General features: G+C 33.7%; 1 long non-coding RNA gene across 1 annotated transcript; it reads left to right on the top strand.

Annotated features, from left to right (window-relative positions):
- Positions 1 to 10,249: 10,249 nt before the first annotated feature.
- On the top strand, positions 10,250 to 12,945 carry LOC149270862 (uncharacterized). Its single transcript, XR_016271039.1, has 3 exons — positions 10,250 to 12,500; positions 12,570 to 12,720; positions 12,785 to 12,945. It is a non-coding gene; the product is annotated as an uncharacterized LOC149270862 (long non-coding RNA).
- Positions 12,946 to 13,196: the final 251 nt, after the last annotated feature.

The following is a 13,196-nucleotide window of genomic DNA, read 5'->3' as shown; positions in this document are numbered from 1 at the left end:
ATATGGGCAATAATATATTTTAGAGTAGCGCTACTCAAGCCGGTGACCCAAATAATAATTAATAACGATCGAGAAGCGATACTGTTTACAATACATGATAATTCTACTATCGAAAATTGCAAATAAAAGTGCAACAACTGTTGCCAAGCAATATTCAAAACTTTTGTTCTGAAACATGGTCCAATGAAGACGATCATTATGGACACAGAAACAGAGTATAAAACAACATATGACTTGTGCGAATACTTAAAGATAGACGATATGACGTCTACTGCACAAAACCACCAGACAGTTTCGAAAAATAAATTAAGACATAAAATTGGTCTGATCAACCAATTTAAGGTAATCAAAATGATTAGAAACAAAATTCATAATAATTATCATTTTACTAATGCCATCATTTCTTGAACAATGGAGTAAATTTTTTTTAAATGCATTGAATTTTTTTTTATATGTGGTTATACGTTGTATAGAAAAAACAATAAGAAAAAAAAATGTTTATATATTGTATTTTTTTATAAAAAAAAAAGAAACAAAAAGAATTAAAAACAAAAATTCTTTTTAATTACTAAAAAAAAAAAAAAATAAAAAAAAAAAAATTTATGTTAAAAGAAAATTAAAAAAAAAAATATTAAAAAAAAAATTAAAATTAAAAAAAAATATACAATATTTTGTTTTAAGAATACAACATAGCACATATATAACAAAAAAAAAATTTTAAAATAATTTGTATTTTAAATAACTACATTATATTACGTTATTTTTTAAAAAAAAAGGGAGGTGTAGTATGTTGTATGTCATATAAGCATATGCTCACAGTATTGTAGTGTATACAATATATGAATTTGACATATGCCCAAAATATAAGTAAGAGTATCATGCTCACAACATAGCAACACTTTGTTGCTTTACTTATATTATAACAGCTATACATAAGCGCCGTAATAATATCGGTCACTTATGTATAGACTGGCCTGCAGCGTGGGATCTGCAACGTAAGCATTGTTACGCTCTTGTCCACGCCGCAGCTTAAACGCTAAATGTATATGCCTTCTGCATATGCATACAAACATATATACACACACATACAGCATGTTATATACTCCCATTCTGCCGCTGCTATAATCGACAGAATTCTTTATGTAAACTTTATGTACTTTAGGCTAAGACTTTATTTGAATAAAATACGGAGAGCATTCGCTGTCCAGAACTCAAAGATAATAGAGGTTCATTTTATTACATGACGACTGTCAATAGAGGAGATTAATACAATTATGTTTTTCTTGTTTAGTTTCTTATAATAAATTTAAAAAAATATGTTACTATCCACTTTTATTCAAAATTCTTCTTCATTTAACAGCCTGGGAGTGTCCCGACCTTGTTACAGTATGACAATTGTTTGATTTATAATTTGTAAGTACTAAATAAACGTAGTTTCAAAATTTCAAAAAGTTTTGTATCTCGCCTATGCCTTCGAAAAAGAAATCAAAGCCTAGAAACAGACTGATGCTTTTCTGTTAAAAAAATTTTGGCAGTTAAAAAAAAAGTATCACCCCAATCTTAGAGTATTTTAATGCCCCCAATTTTAATCAACTAGAACGTCAATACAATATCACCACCTTAGTATAGTGGGAACATGGTAAAGTTCTGGATGAGCGTTGATATATGCAACGCCAAGCCCAAAGAGATGAAAAATATTCATAAAAATGGGCAAAGGGAAGTTCATCAGGATCGGTCGCAATTCGGGCTATCACCACTTCATGCATATGTATATACGATTTTTTGAATATTTCATTCATTAATTCAACAGACTTGATGTTCGATTTGGAAGTTGTCGGAGGACGCTGCACAGTGGTTGCGCCCATAGGCCAAAAGTCAAAAAATCCATCGCAACCAATTTTGACAAAACCCACACAAATTGTTTCGTAAATGTCCAAACTATTTAATGGCAAACCGTTTTTTTGCGGGAATCTAACGGGATTTCTAAAAATAGCATTGAAATGCTGAACACGTGTTCATTTTCGCACAGCTGATGCGCTCAGTAAGCGTTTTTTCACTTCAGCGTTGCATTTCAAAGTGGTCAGACGTTATCTTAAGTAGTCCAGCTTAATTTTTATACCCTGAACCCATTGAAAATGGGAAATCAGGGTATAATGGTTTTGTTGAAATGTATGTAACAGGCAGAAGGAGGCGTGGCAGACCCCACAAAGTATATATATTCTTGATCAGGGTGACGAGCTGAGTTGATTTGGCCCTGTCCGTCTGTCTGTCTGTCCGTCTGTCCGTCTGTCCGTATGTTTGAACGCGTCGATTTCCGAAGATATAAGAGCTAGAGACTTCAAATTTTTTGTAAAATGTTCGTAATTACAGCGCGGATATCGAGTTTATCATTAAAATTCGATAACTCATCCCGATCTTTTTTTATCGATGAAAAACCTTATCGAAAACCAGTTATAAAATTATATCTTCTACACCTTTATTGCTAGAGTCTCCAAATTTTTAATGTATGCTTATATGCAATTTATACAATTTCGGTTTTTGTTAAAATTTACCCCCCACCTCTAAATTCACCCCCTCACCCTCACTTTTGTAAAACGCGTATTTCAAATACTAGAGACTTGTGCTTTGGCAATTACATGCATATTCATGTTATAATCATAATCTGAAAGTTTCCTGAAGATCGTACGTCCACAAAAAAAGTTATTAAACAATTAAGTTCTCATAGTAAGCGCACACTGTAGTCCATGCGTGTTTATGCGTGGGTGCTTGTATGTGTATGTGTTTGTGTATGTGTGTGTGTTTCTTGTGTAAGCTGAAAGACGCGAAAAATTATTGAAATAGCTAGCACTCCAAGGGTTCAGGGGATCTCGTAGTCGAGCAGTCTCGACTAGAGCTTTCTTACTTGTTTTAGTATGGATTTTGAAGTACAAGGTATTTACTCTAATTTCTAATTAAAATAACTAGTCAACTAATCAAATTGTTATTGTGAAATTAATGTGTTTGATTTAATCTTTTTATGTGTGTTTTAAAGCGTCTTTTTTATGTTTAGGTGGACTTTTAGTTATGATCCCACAAAATTCCACAGAAATATTTTATATCCTCGTGTTTGTCTGACTTTCAAGGTAATAAATGTGTTTAGTTTAGGTGCCCAAATTTGCCCATGCATTTATAAGCGTAAATAAAGTGACGGCGTCTCCCATTGTTAAAGGTCAGCTGTGCCCTGCGAAACAGCTTATTGGCGTAATGTTTTGTTGTTTTTGTCTCTGTTTTCTTCGTTTGTGGTTATATATGATTTTGAAAATTGATTATTCTTTTATTAATCAATCATTTTTATTTGATTTGCTTGATTGAATTTCGTAGACAATTTTTATAGGTGTGTTTTAACGCGCCTATATATTTTTGATTTTTACTGCACAACAAATGGAACCAATGCAGAAAAACTAAAGACACTGATAGAATTTGTACACATTGAAATTAAAAAGAGCGGTTACATTGTCGACCTGGATGATTTGTCAAAGCGTATTTCGTACATTTGTAAAAGATTCACAACTCTTTGGCAAAAACACAATCGTACAAAATCCTCTGTAATGCAATATCAAAATGTTTGGCTGAAAGAAAAGGAAACAATTTCATTGCGCTGTGATCACCAATCAATACCCAAAGCAACTGTTCATGGAAGGCCGAAAAAAGATTTCATCGAGTCTTCTAAAAGGACAAAACGTCGAAAAATTGCTGAGCTTTCAAAATCCGATGAATCTATTGCTTGTGCCCTACGTTCCTGCAACTTATCTAGTCCAGCGTTTTCGGAATTCAGCGCCGATGAAGTGCTATCGATTCTCGTGGAGACAGGCTTGAGTAAACAACAGTATTTAACTATACGAAGTTTTATTAATACTAAAACGTCGTATAATTTACTCCCAAGCTACGAAAAACTTCTGGCAGCCAAAGCAGCAAGCTATCCTGTAAACATCAATGTCAGTGATTCACAAGCTGAAGTTGATCTGCAGAGCTTGGTAGATCATACGGCATCGCGAATTGTCCAACTTCAAGCAGATGTTCTTGACTCCATTAATGATTACGATTTAACTTTAATTGGGAAATGGGGTTTTGATGGCAGTTCTGGGCATTCGGAATATAAGCAAAAAACAACGATTAATGATTTTGACGATTCAAGTTTGTTTGTTACCTCTTATGTCCCACTGCAACTGATAACCAAAGATGAAGATCCTAGATACCGCAAATTAATTTGGAAAAATCCTCGACCGTCATCTACACGCTACTGCAGACCAATAAGGTTCCAATTTAAAAAAGAAACAACACAATTGGCCCTTAGCGAAGAAAAATACTTCAAGGAGATAATTGCCGCTCTGAAACCCACAACGTGCATTGCATCCAATACACTGATTCAAGTTGAACATAATTTGCAATTGACTATGGTTGACGGAAAAGTTTGCAGTGCTTTAAGCCAAACATCTTCTTGTAAGTGCTACATATGTGACGCAAAGCCGACAGAAATGAATAATTTGGAGCAATGTTTGACAAGGAAAGTTCACGAAGCACGATATGAGTTTGGCTTATCACCATTACACTCATATATTCTTTTTTTTTTTGAATATTTCTTACACGTTGCCTACAGATTGGATATTAAAATTTGGCGAACTTGTACCCCACTAGAGAAAACCGCTCTTCTGGACAGGAAAAAGAAAATACAAGCAGACTTTCGTTCTAAAATGGGATTGATCGTCGACAAGCCGAAATGTGGAGGAAGTGGAACATCCAACGACGGAAATTCTGCAAGAAAATTTTTTAGCGATCCGAAATTGCCTGCAGAAATTACAGGATTAGAGGAAAATGTTTTAATTAGGTGTTCAACAGTACTGCAATGCATATCGTCTGGCTATAAAATTAATATAGAAAAGTTTGGAGACTATGCACTTGACACTGCAAAACAACTAATTAAATTGTATCCATGGTACTACATGCCACCATCTGTCCACAAAGCTCTGCTACATGCTCCTGAAATAATAAGTTATGCGCTGGTTTCGATAGGAGAATTGTCTGAAGAAGCCGCAGAATCAAAAAATAAAGACATTAAAAAATTTAGAGAGCAGCATACTAGGAAAGTTTCACGTATTTCAACCAATACTGATTTGTTAAATAGATTGTTACTTAGCTCAGACCCTTTCATTACTGGTCAAAAAAAGTTACCTTGCACAAAAAAAAAACAAAATTATTAAACAGTGCATTCCAATTATTATTGGAAGAGTAAATGTATGTAAATATAATCATAGAACTTGATAATTTTAGTTTTTCTTACTATTTGCTTCATTTATTTTTAATAAATCTTCTGTTTTGTTCTAATGTTATATTTAAAAAAAAAATTTTTTTTGAGGTTATGTATTGGTGTAGGGTGCTGGTGGGCTATACGACTGATTTAGGTATGCTATATTACTTATTATATTTTTATAGAATTTTGGAAAAAAATTCATAATTTTATCTCCACTAGAAGTACTTTTGGCCGCTCTCGCCCTGATCAAGAATATATATACTTTGTGGGGTCTGCCACGCCTCCTTCTGCCTGTTACATACTTTTAATAAAACCAGTATACCCTGATTTCCCATTTTCAATGGGTTCCGGGTATAAAAATCCACAAGAAAATTTATTAATCAATTCAGTTTCCATAGTGAGCTCACATTATAGCAGATGCGTGTTTTATGCGTATGTGCGTATGCCTGTGTGTGTGTGTGTATGTGCATCACGTTTGTCAGTTGCTCGAAGGGTTCAGGAAATCTCGTAGTCGAAGCAATCTCGACTAGAGCTTTCTTGTTTTGAATAATATTTATATTTCTCCTCGGAATTGTTTGTGCCAATGATATTCAAGTACTTTGGAGACACTTTAAATAATACTATAAAATGCCAGTTTGATAATATAAAATGCTAAATTTCCCGCCAGCACTTAATTTACAATTTTCCAGTGTTGCCAAATCAGCTTTTTTCCCGTCAAATCAGGCTTTTTTGAAAAGCCGATTGCGGGAAAATTTGTATAGATAATTCGTATGAAGAATGAAGTTTTCTTCATTGTAGTTAAATTAAAACCAAATAGTTCAGCAATTCAATTTTTAATGAACGAACCAAGCGGTAATAATATGGAACTAGACTAGGATATGATTTATATTTAATTCAGAACAACTTACTGTGAACAACAATATCGAACTTTTTGATTCTATGTAAATTAAACGAAAAGATTAAAAAATGTATACAACTCTTTTGAAAGCGTGTAGTACAAGAATTTATGTGTTTAAGGTTGCCGACAAATTTTCAAATAGTGAAAAATGTTGATTCCTTTTCATGCATATATATTTTTGGAGAACATTGATAGTATTGAACCCCAATATAAGAACATCCATCCAATTCAGTAGGAAACTACTCAAGACGCTACAAAGTTTTGAGTTCAGAAGCGTGCTCTAAGGGTTTGATAGGATATAAGAAATTTAGGAACTTGGCCACTTCTGCATTGCTTTCTTTGTCAATGCCCAAGTGGGCAACATTTGTGATGTGACGTGATGCTTAACTCTATTTTAAGGATCAGGTAAAACATATATATTATAAAACTTCACAGATACGGCTTGCGGTGGTTGAAGAAATGATGCCATGATTATAAGTTGTTAAAAATATATTTAAATATCAACCAAATCAAAGCAAACAAGTAAGAAGACTTTAGTCGAGACTGCTCGACTAGGAGATACCCTGAACCCTCTAATCTGATATTCTAATCACTCTGCACTTTTTTTCGGCACACATATATACACACGCACGTATTAGAACGCGCTCTGCTAACTGCGCAGTAAGCAGCGACTGCGCTTGGGCTGCGCTGCAGTGTGGGCAACATTATAAGAATTTATTTGTTGAATAAATTAATTTTTAGACGTACAGTCTTAATGAAACTTTCAGAACATAATCATAATGTTCAAATTTATGTACGTTCCAATGCACAGGTCTCTAGTACTTGAAATACGCTTTTCATAAAGGTGAGGGTGAGGGGGTGGATATAGGGGTGGCGGGTAAATTACAACAAAAATTGAAATTATATAAAATACATATACACTCATGGTCAAATTAATAGGTGTGAAATTTTTTTTTGTTTGTTTAATGGGAATAACGTCTATATTTTTTCATGTAACTAAAAAATTCAACTTATATTAAAAAATAGACACATCATAGAATAACAAAAAAAAAAAAAAAAAACAGTTTAAAAAATAATAATTTTTAGCATAGTTTTGACATACTTCACAAAAAACTCAAAATTTCGCTGCCCAGCAAATTAAAAAAAAAAAAATGAAAAATTCGGAAATATTGTAGAATATTTAGAATATATTTAGATAAGTATGGTTAATACCCTGTATATCCGCCCTTATTCGCAATGACTTTGCTGATTCTTTGGGGCATAGAGGATATTAACTTTCTACACCTTTTCACAGGAATGGTGCTCCATTCCTCCTGAGTATTTTCCAATAATTTGGTGTAATTGAAGCAGGTAGTCTTGAAAATTGGCCTTTTCATGTATACTTGGGTAAAAGCAGCTCATTGAGGTGAACCAGCTCACTCGCTCTTTTTTGTGAAGTGAGCCAACTCACTCATATGGCTCACTGGCTCACCTGCTGATTGCTCGTGAGCTGATAGTGATCGCAAGCAACTTGAACAAAAAACTGTCAAAATACGTTACATTTAAACTTAAAAAAAAAATGACACATTTAAAATTTGTTTCTTAAAACTAACAGAACAAACTTAAAGTATATATTTTTTAGCTCCCTTCATTGGGAATATAACAAAATTATGAGATAAAATATAACAGAAAATAATAAAAAATACAAAAATAACAAAATTATGAGATAAAATATAACAGAAAATTAAAACAAAAAAATACGCATTCGAGATTCATTCATTGGGAAGTATGAGACATTAAACGCATTCCAGATCCACACATTGGGAAGTATGAGAGATTATATATACTATAAAAAAAGGAATCGATTAAGTATACGGTTTGTGAATTAAAAAAATACTTACTCAAAATTTACATGTTGTTATGCAACAACATCAGGCTTTCGACGTTCTTCGGTTTCAGTAAAGACATTCTTTTTCGCACTGTTTCACCTGCGCTCACAGGGCACAGATGTAGTGACTATGCAGAGCCGTTTAAACATATATGCGTATAGTAATGGGTACTGCGATTTTCGCTGGTTCCACCATATTAAGGGGTCGTCTTTTCAATGAATGTATTCCTCGGCATTTTGACAATTGCCTGTCAATCTGCGAAGATTTGCTCGCCGGAATTTTTGTTGTTTTTTCCAGAACAACTGAGCCTTCCACGATTTTTCGTATACCGGTCTCAAGAGCTGCTGGATGCTTGGTTTTTAAATGTCTATTCAAATTGCCTTGTGACTTGCAGCTTAAGACACTTTTGCAAATCTTGCATTTAGCCTGTTGCGTTCCCATGTCCTCAAAATGAGTCCAAATTTCGCTGTGAATTCTAATTACCGACATTGAAAGTTTGATGAAATACACGATTCGTGGGAAAAAACGTTAACTTTGTGATTGAGAAGAACGCAAAATGAGCGAGTGAGCAAAAATGTCAACCAAAATGAGCTAGTGAGCCAAAATGAGCTAGTGAGCCAAAATGAGCCATATAGAAGGAACTGGCTCACTGGCTCAGTTCAGTGAGCCATTCATTTAAGCTCACTCCCTCATGAGCTACCCAAGTCTATTTTCAAGTGTCCCCAAAGGTTCTCAATTGGATTGAGATCTGGAGACTGACTTGGCCACTCATAAACTTCAATTATATTTTCATGAAACTAATCCTTAACTACTAGGGAGTCCCATTTAGGATCGTTATCCTGTTGGAATTTCTATTTTAGAGGGATATTGTCGTGGGCATATGGTAGCATAACACTACTCAATAGTTCCTTTTACAGGAATCTGTCCATTATGAAAATGGTCGATGGTCCAATTCAATATCATGCCATGAAAAGCAGTCCCAAACCATTATGCCGCTTCCTCCGTGCTTGGTTAAGCACTTTTTAGTATATCTAGGATCCCATTCTTTGCCTTTAGGTCTTCGAACATTTATATTTGAATCATTCTCAAAGAAATTTTTGTTTGTTTCATCACTCCAGAGAATGTTCCTCCATTCATGCTCTCCCTCTAAACCATACCAGGCCTTGTGAGTTTGAGCAAAATTAAGCCTCATCCGAATATTTGATTTACGCAATAGAGGAACCCTGCGAGCAACTGTCCCAGGTAGATTCGAGCTTAATAGCCGTCGACGAATAATTCGTGCCGACACAACATTGCCCATTTAGATGACAATCGCTCTCGAAGACTTAAAAGGGTCCCTTTTAGCCAAGGTGACTATCCGGGAATCCTCTTTTACGGTAGTTTTCCTCCGGGCACCCGGCTTATTTATCTTTTTTTTTTTTGTTTTTTTTTTTTGTTTTAGAGCGTTTGTAACGAAGTTCTCCGATCGTCCCAATAGTGAGGCAATGCATTTACCCAGTGGCGACGACCTGAATGAGGTCTGTTGAAATAATGCATTACATACGACAAAAAAGTAATGCATTACCTATGAACATTTTTTTCAGCGCATTTGTAATGTACAAAATAAAAAGTTCTACTCATACGACAGAATCGAGCTCTTGTCAACTTCGTTTCTGTATGCCCCTTCCCCGCTGACCAATAAACGATTTTCGTCTTTCGTTGCGTCCGACGCAATGCGTCGTGACGAAATCGCCGAATTGCGTTTTGGACTTTACCGTTTTTTGCATGGAATGCGTGCCTTCTTTCGTTTGGTTTTTTTGTCTATGCCTATTCCTTTTGTGTGTATAGTGTTGATGAGTGTAAATACAAGTGCAAAAATGCATATGTGTGATGATTTCTGTTTTCGTTTTACACGCCGCGGCGCGTCACTTTTCTGATATTGTTGAGCCGTGCGGACGTAAATTTAAAGGGAAGTATTATTCTACAGTAAGTTATAAATATACATATAATATATATATAATAAATTGGCTCGTTGCATATTAGTGAAAGCAGTATTTATTTATTTTATTTGCCAGTTATTATTTTATGTTCAAACGATTATAGCCACGTGCAATATACACACATACATATATATGTAAATAAATACATACATATGTATGTATGTTATTATTTGCATGCATATTAATTAAAATACTTGCAATCAAGCCAATTTTAAGAGTTTCTTAATAATAAATAAGATTAAAATAAATAAATAATATATAATAAATAATATTTTTATATATACAATAAGCAACTACAACGCCAGTGTGCTAATAAGTGTGTTTTAAAGAGGCCCATTTTGAAGTGTGTATTTCGATTAGTGATATTCTGCAATATGCCTACAAAAAGAGGATTTAGTGATCGCAACATACGCCCACTTATTGCCAGAGAAAGAAGTGAAAATAATGTGTTAGCCAATGAAGTCAGCAGCTTACATATGTAGTTCTAGCAATGCCAATGAAGATGAAATTTTAGAAGATGTTGCCATGCCCATGCCTGAAGGCAATAGCCAGCAAGACGGTAGTGAAAGCTTAAGCTTAACAGAAAATCTTCGGGATTGGTATATCCAGTTCAGCCCACCTAGAAACTGTGTTCGTGCCATTTTGAAAATTTTGGTCGGGTCAGGAATCGATGTTCCTTTCTCTGTGGATTGTTTAGTTACCCGTCGAGAGAACCCAGTTTTAAGGACAGTAGCTCCGGGAAACTATCTACATCTAGGCATCGAGAACTATGTAAAAACAAACAAGCACATTTTTGAGCAATATCCAAATCTTGAAATGGATGTTGGCATTGATGGCCTGCCTCTGTTTAAAAGCTCCCGCATGTGACTTTGGCCAATATTAGGACATTTCTCAAATGTTGAAGACAGTGAAGTTTTCATGATTGGAACATTTGTAGGGAACCAAAAACCTGCTAATCCAAATGTCTTCTTAAATGATTTTGCTCAGGAGTTGCAACGCATAGAGTTAGACGGCATAAAGGTAGGAACAACTGAAGTTAAAGTTAAATGCAAATCATTTATATGCGATGCCCCCGCTAAAGCATTTATATGTGGGTTAAAAGGTCATTCATCCTTCAATGGATGTATGCACGCAAGTAGGCACTCGAATAGGAAATTTTATAGCATATTCTACAAGCAGAGGTGTTAAAATATCTGACAGTGATTACACGTCAAGGAAATATGTTGATCATCACCAAAACTATTTCCTTTCGAATGAAATGGTTTTAGAGAAATTAGGTATTGGTATGATTACACAGTTTCCCTTAGATGCAATGCATCTAATAGACTTAGGAGTTACAAAGAAAATTTTAAAATTAATTTACAATAATTCAGTCAAGGACTGCAAGTTTTCCAATGATCATAAGATAGAAATAATAGCAGCTTTAATTCCGTCCGAGTTCCATAGAAAACCACGAAGTCTTGAAGAATTAAGTATGTGGAAAGCCACCGAATTTAGGCTGTTTATTTTATACACTTCAATAGTTCTCCTTAAAGATTTAATACCAGAAGATTATTATTATAATTTACTTTTGTTGCACACTGGTTATAGGCTGTTATTAAAAAAATCAGATTATAATACTAATATAGATATAATTCAACAAATTTTCGAATACTTTGTGAGCACGTTTGCTCTTAAATATGGCAATCAAAATGTTTCTTTTAATGTTCATAATTTAATGCATATTTGTGAGTCTGTCCGAGAAATGGGATATGTTCAAGACTTAACTGCATATAAATTTGAAAATTTTATGCAAGAAGTCAAAAAATCTATTAAGTGTCCAATCAAAAAAAGTAAAAATGTCAAATGCAGTAGTACTTCGTTCCATAGGAATAAGGAAGGACATATAACGAAGTGGGTTTCTATAAAATTCACTCTTTCAATTATAGCTCCCAATAATTATTGCTGCATCCCACCTTGTTATCCGGCCACCATAGTTAAATTCGTTGAAATAGAAAATAAAAAGTTCGCGCAATGTCGACGCTTTGAGGATCCTCAGCCTTTTTACATTGAGCCCATTAATTCAAAAACAATAGGTATTGTTCAAACCAGTACAAAACTGCTAGCAAAATTAGTTATAAATACATTTGCTTGCCATATAAAGAAAATTTAGTTTTTATCCCTATTTTACACTCGCAGACATAAGTATTATTTACTAATCCATTTGTGTTTAAGATATGTTTAAGCAAAATTTTAATGTAACTTCTTCGGAGTTTGATGACAAAGACGAGCGCTTTGCAAAGGTGGAGGATATAGTGGAAATTAAAAAAACACTAAATAATATAGAAAAAAGGCAAATAGAAATTCTTGCTATTCTCAAAAAATTGACCAACGAGGACATTGCATCAGAGTCGGATTGGTTCCCCATATTAACTATGGGAGACCTACAAAAAATAGATGAACAAATAAAAGAAAACAAAGAAACTTTTGTAAGTACCTTATGTCTTGTATGTAATATAATTCAACTTAACGATTTCTTCTTTAATTTATATATGCAGGTGCGTATTCTTCAAAAAATTGCTAAGGGAAATTTAGCAAAAAATTTTGATAGCATAATTTCAAAGAATATCATCCCTAATTTAAATTACGACGGCTTAAACGGCAAAGAGCCATTTAAACAGTTCAAATATTTGAACGATGCTCTATCTGGTATGTATAAATCATCTTACATGTATTTTTCATGACAAAAAATTTAATAATGTTTAATTTACAGATGCTATCAAAACCGAAGGGTCCACTAAGAAGACCTATATAAGTTCAATAAGAAACTGCTTTCGGGTCCAGAAAGATCGTCTGGCAAAGCAGAAGTTTGATAATAAGGACAAACTAGATAATAAGACATAGCTTAAGATTTATATGTAGATAGATATAATAAAATAGTAATAAGACATAGAGTTTAAGACTATACATATAATAAATAATAATTTTTAAAAATTAAATTAAAAATTTAATGTTGCAATTGAAAATTTTGATGCTTCATTCAAATTATGTTCAATAAAAATACTACCTTTGCTTACTCAAAAACTCTTTAATATTTTAATAATTTTTTCTTTAGTTAAACACACCTATTAATGTGTCCAGGTCAATTTTGAGGTAGAGAATGTATAACAGCCAAAACTTTTTAG

This window comes from Drosophila arizonae, chromosome 2 (assembly GCF_054131065.1).
Source record: "Drosophila arizonae isolate 15081-1271.41 chromosome 2, UAZ_ARI_1.0, whole genome shotgun sequence".
NCBI lineage: Eukaryota > Metazoa > Arthropoda > Insecta > Diptera > Drosophilidae > Drosophila > Drosophila arizonae.
The sequence above is the reverse complement of the archived record's forward strand: the minus strand, read 5'-3'. Positions and strand labels throughout refer to the sequence as shown.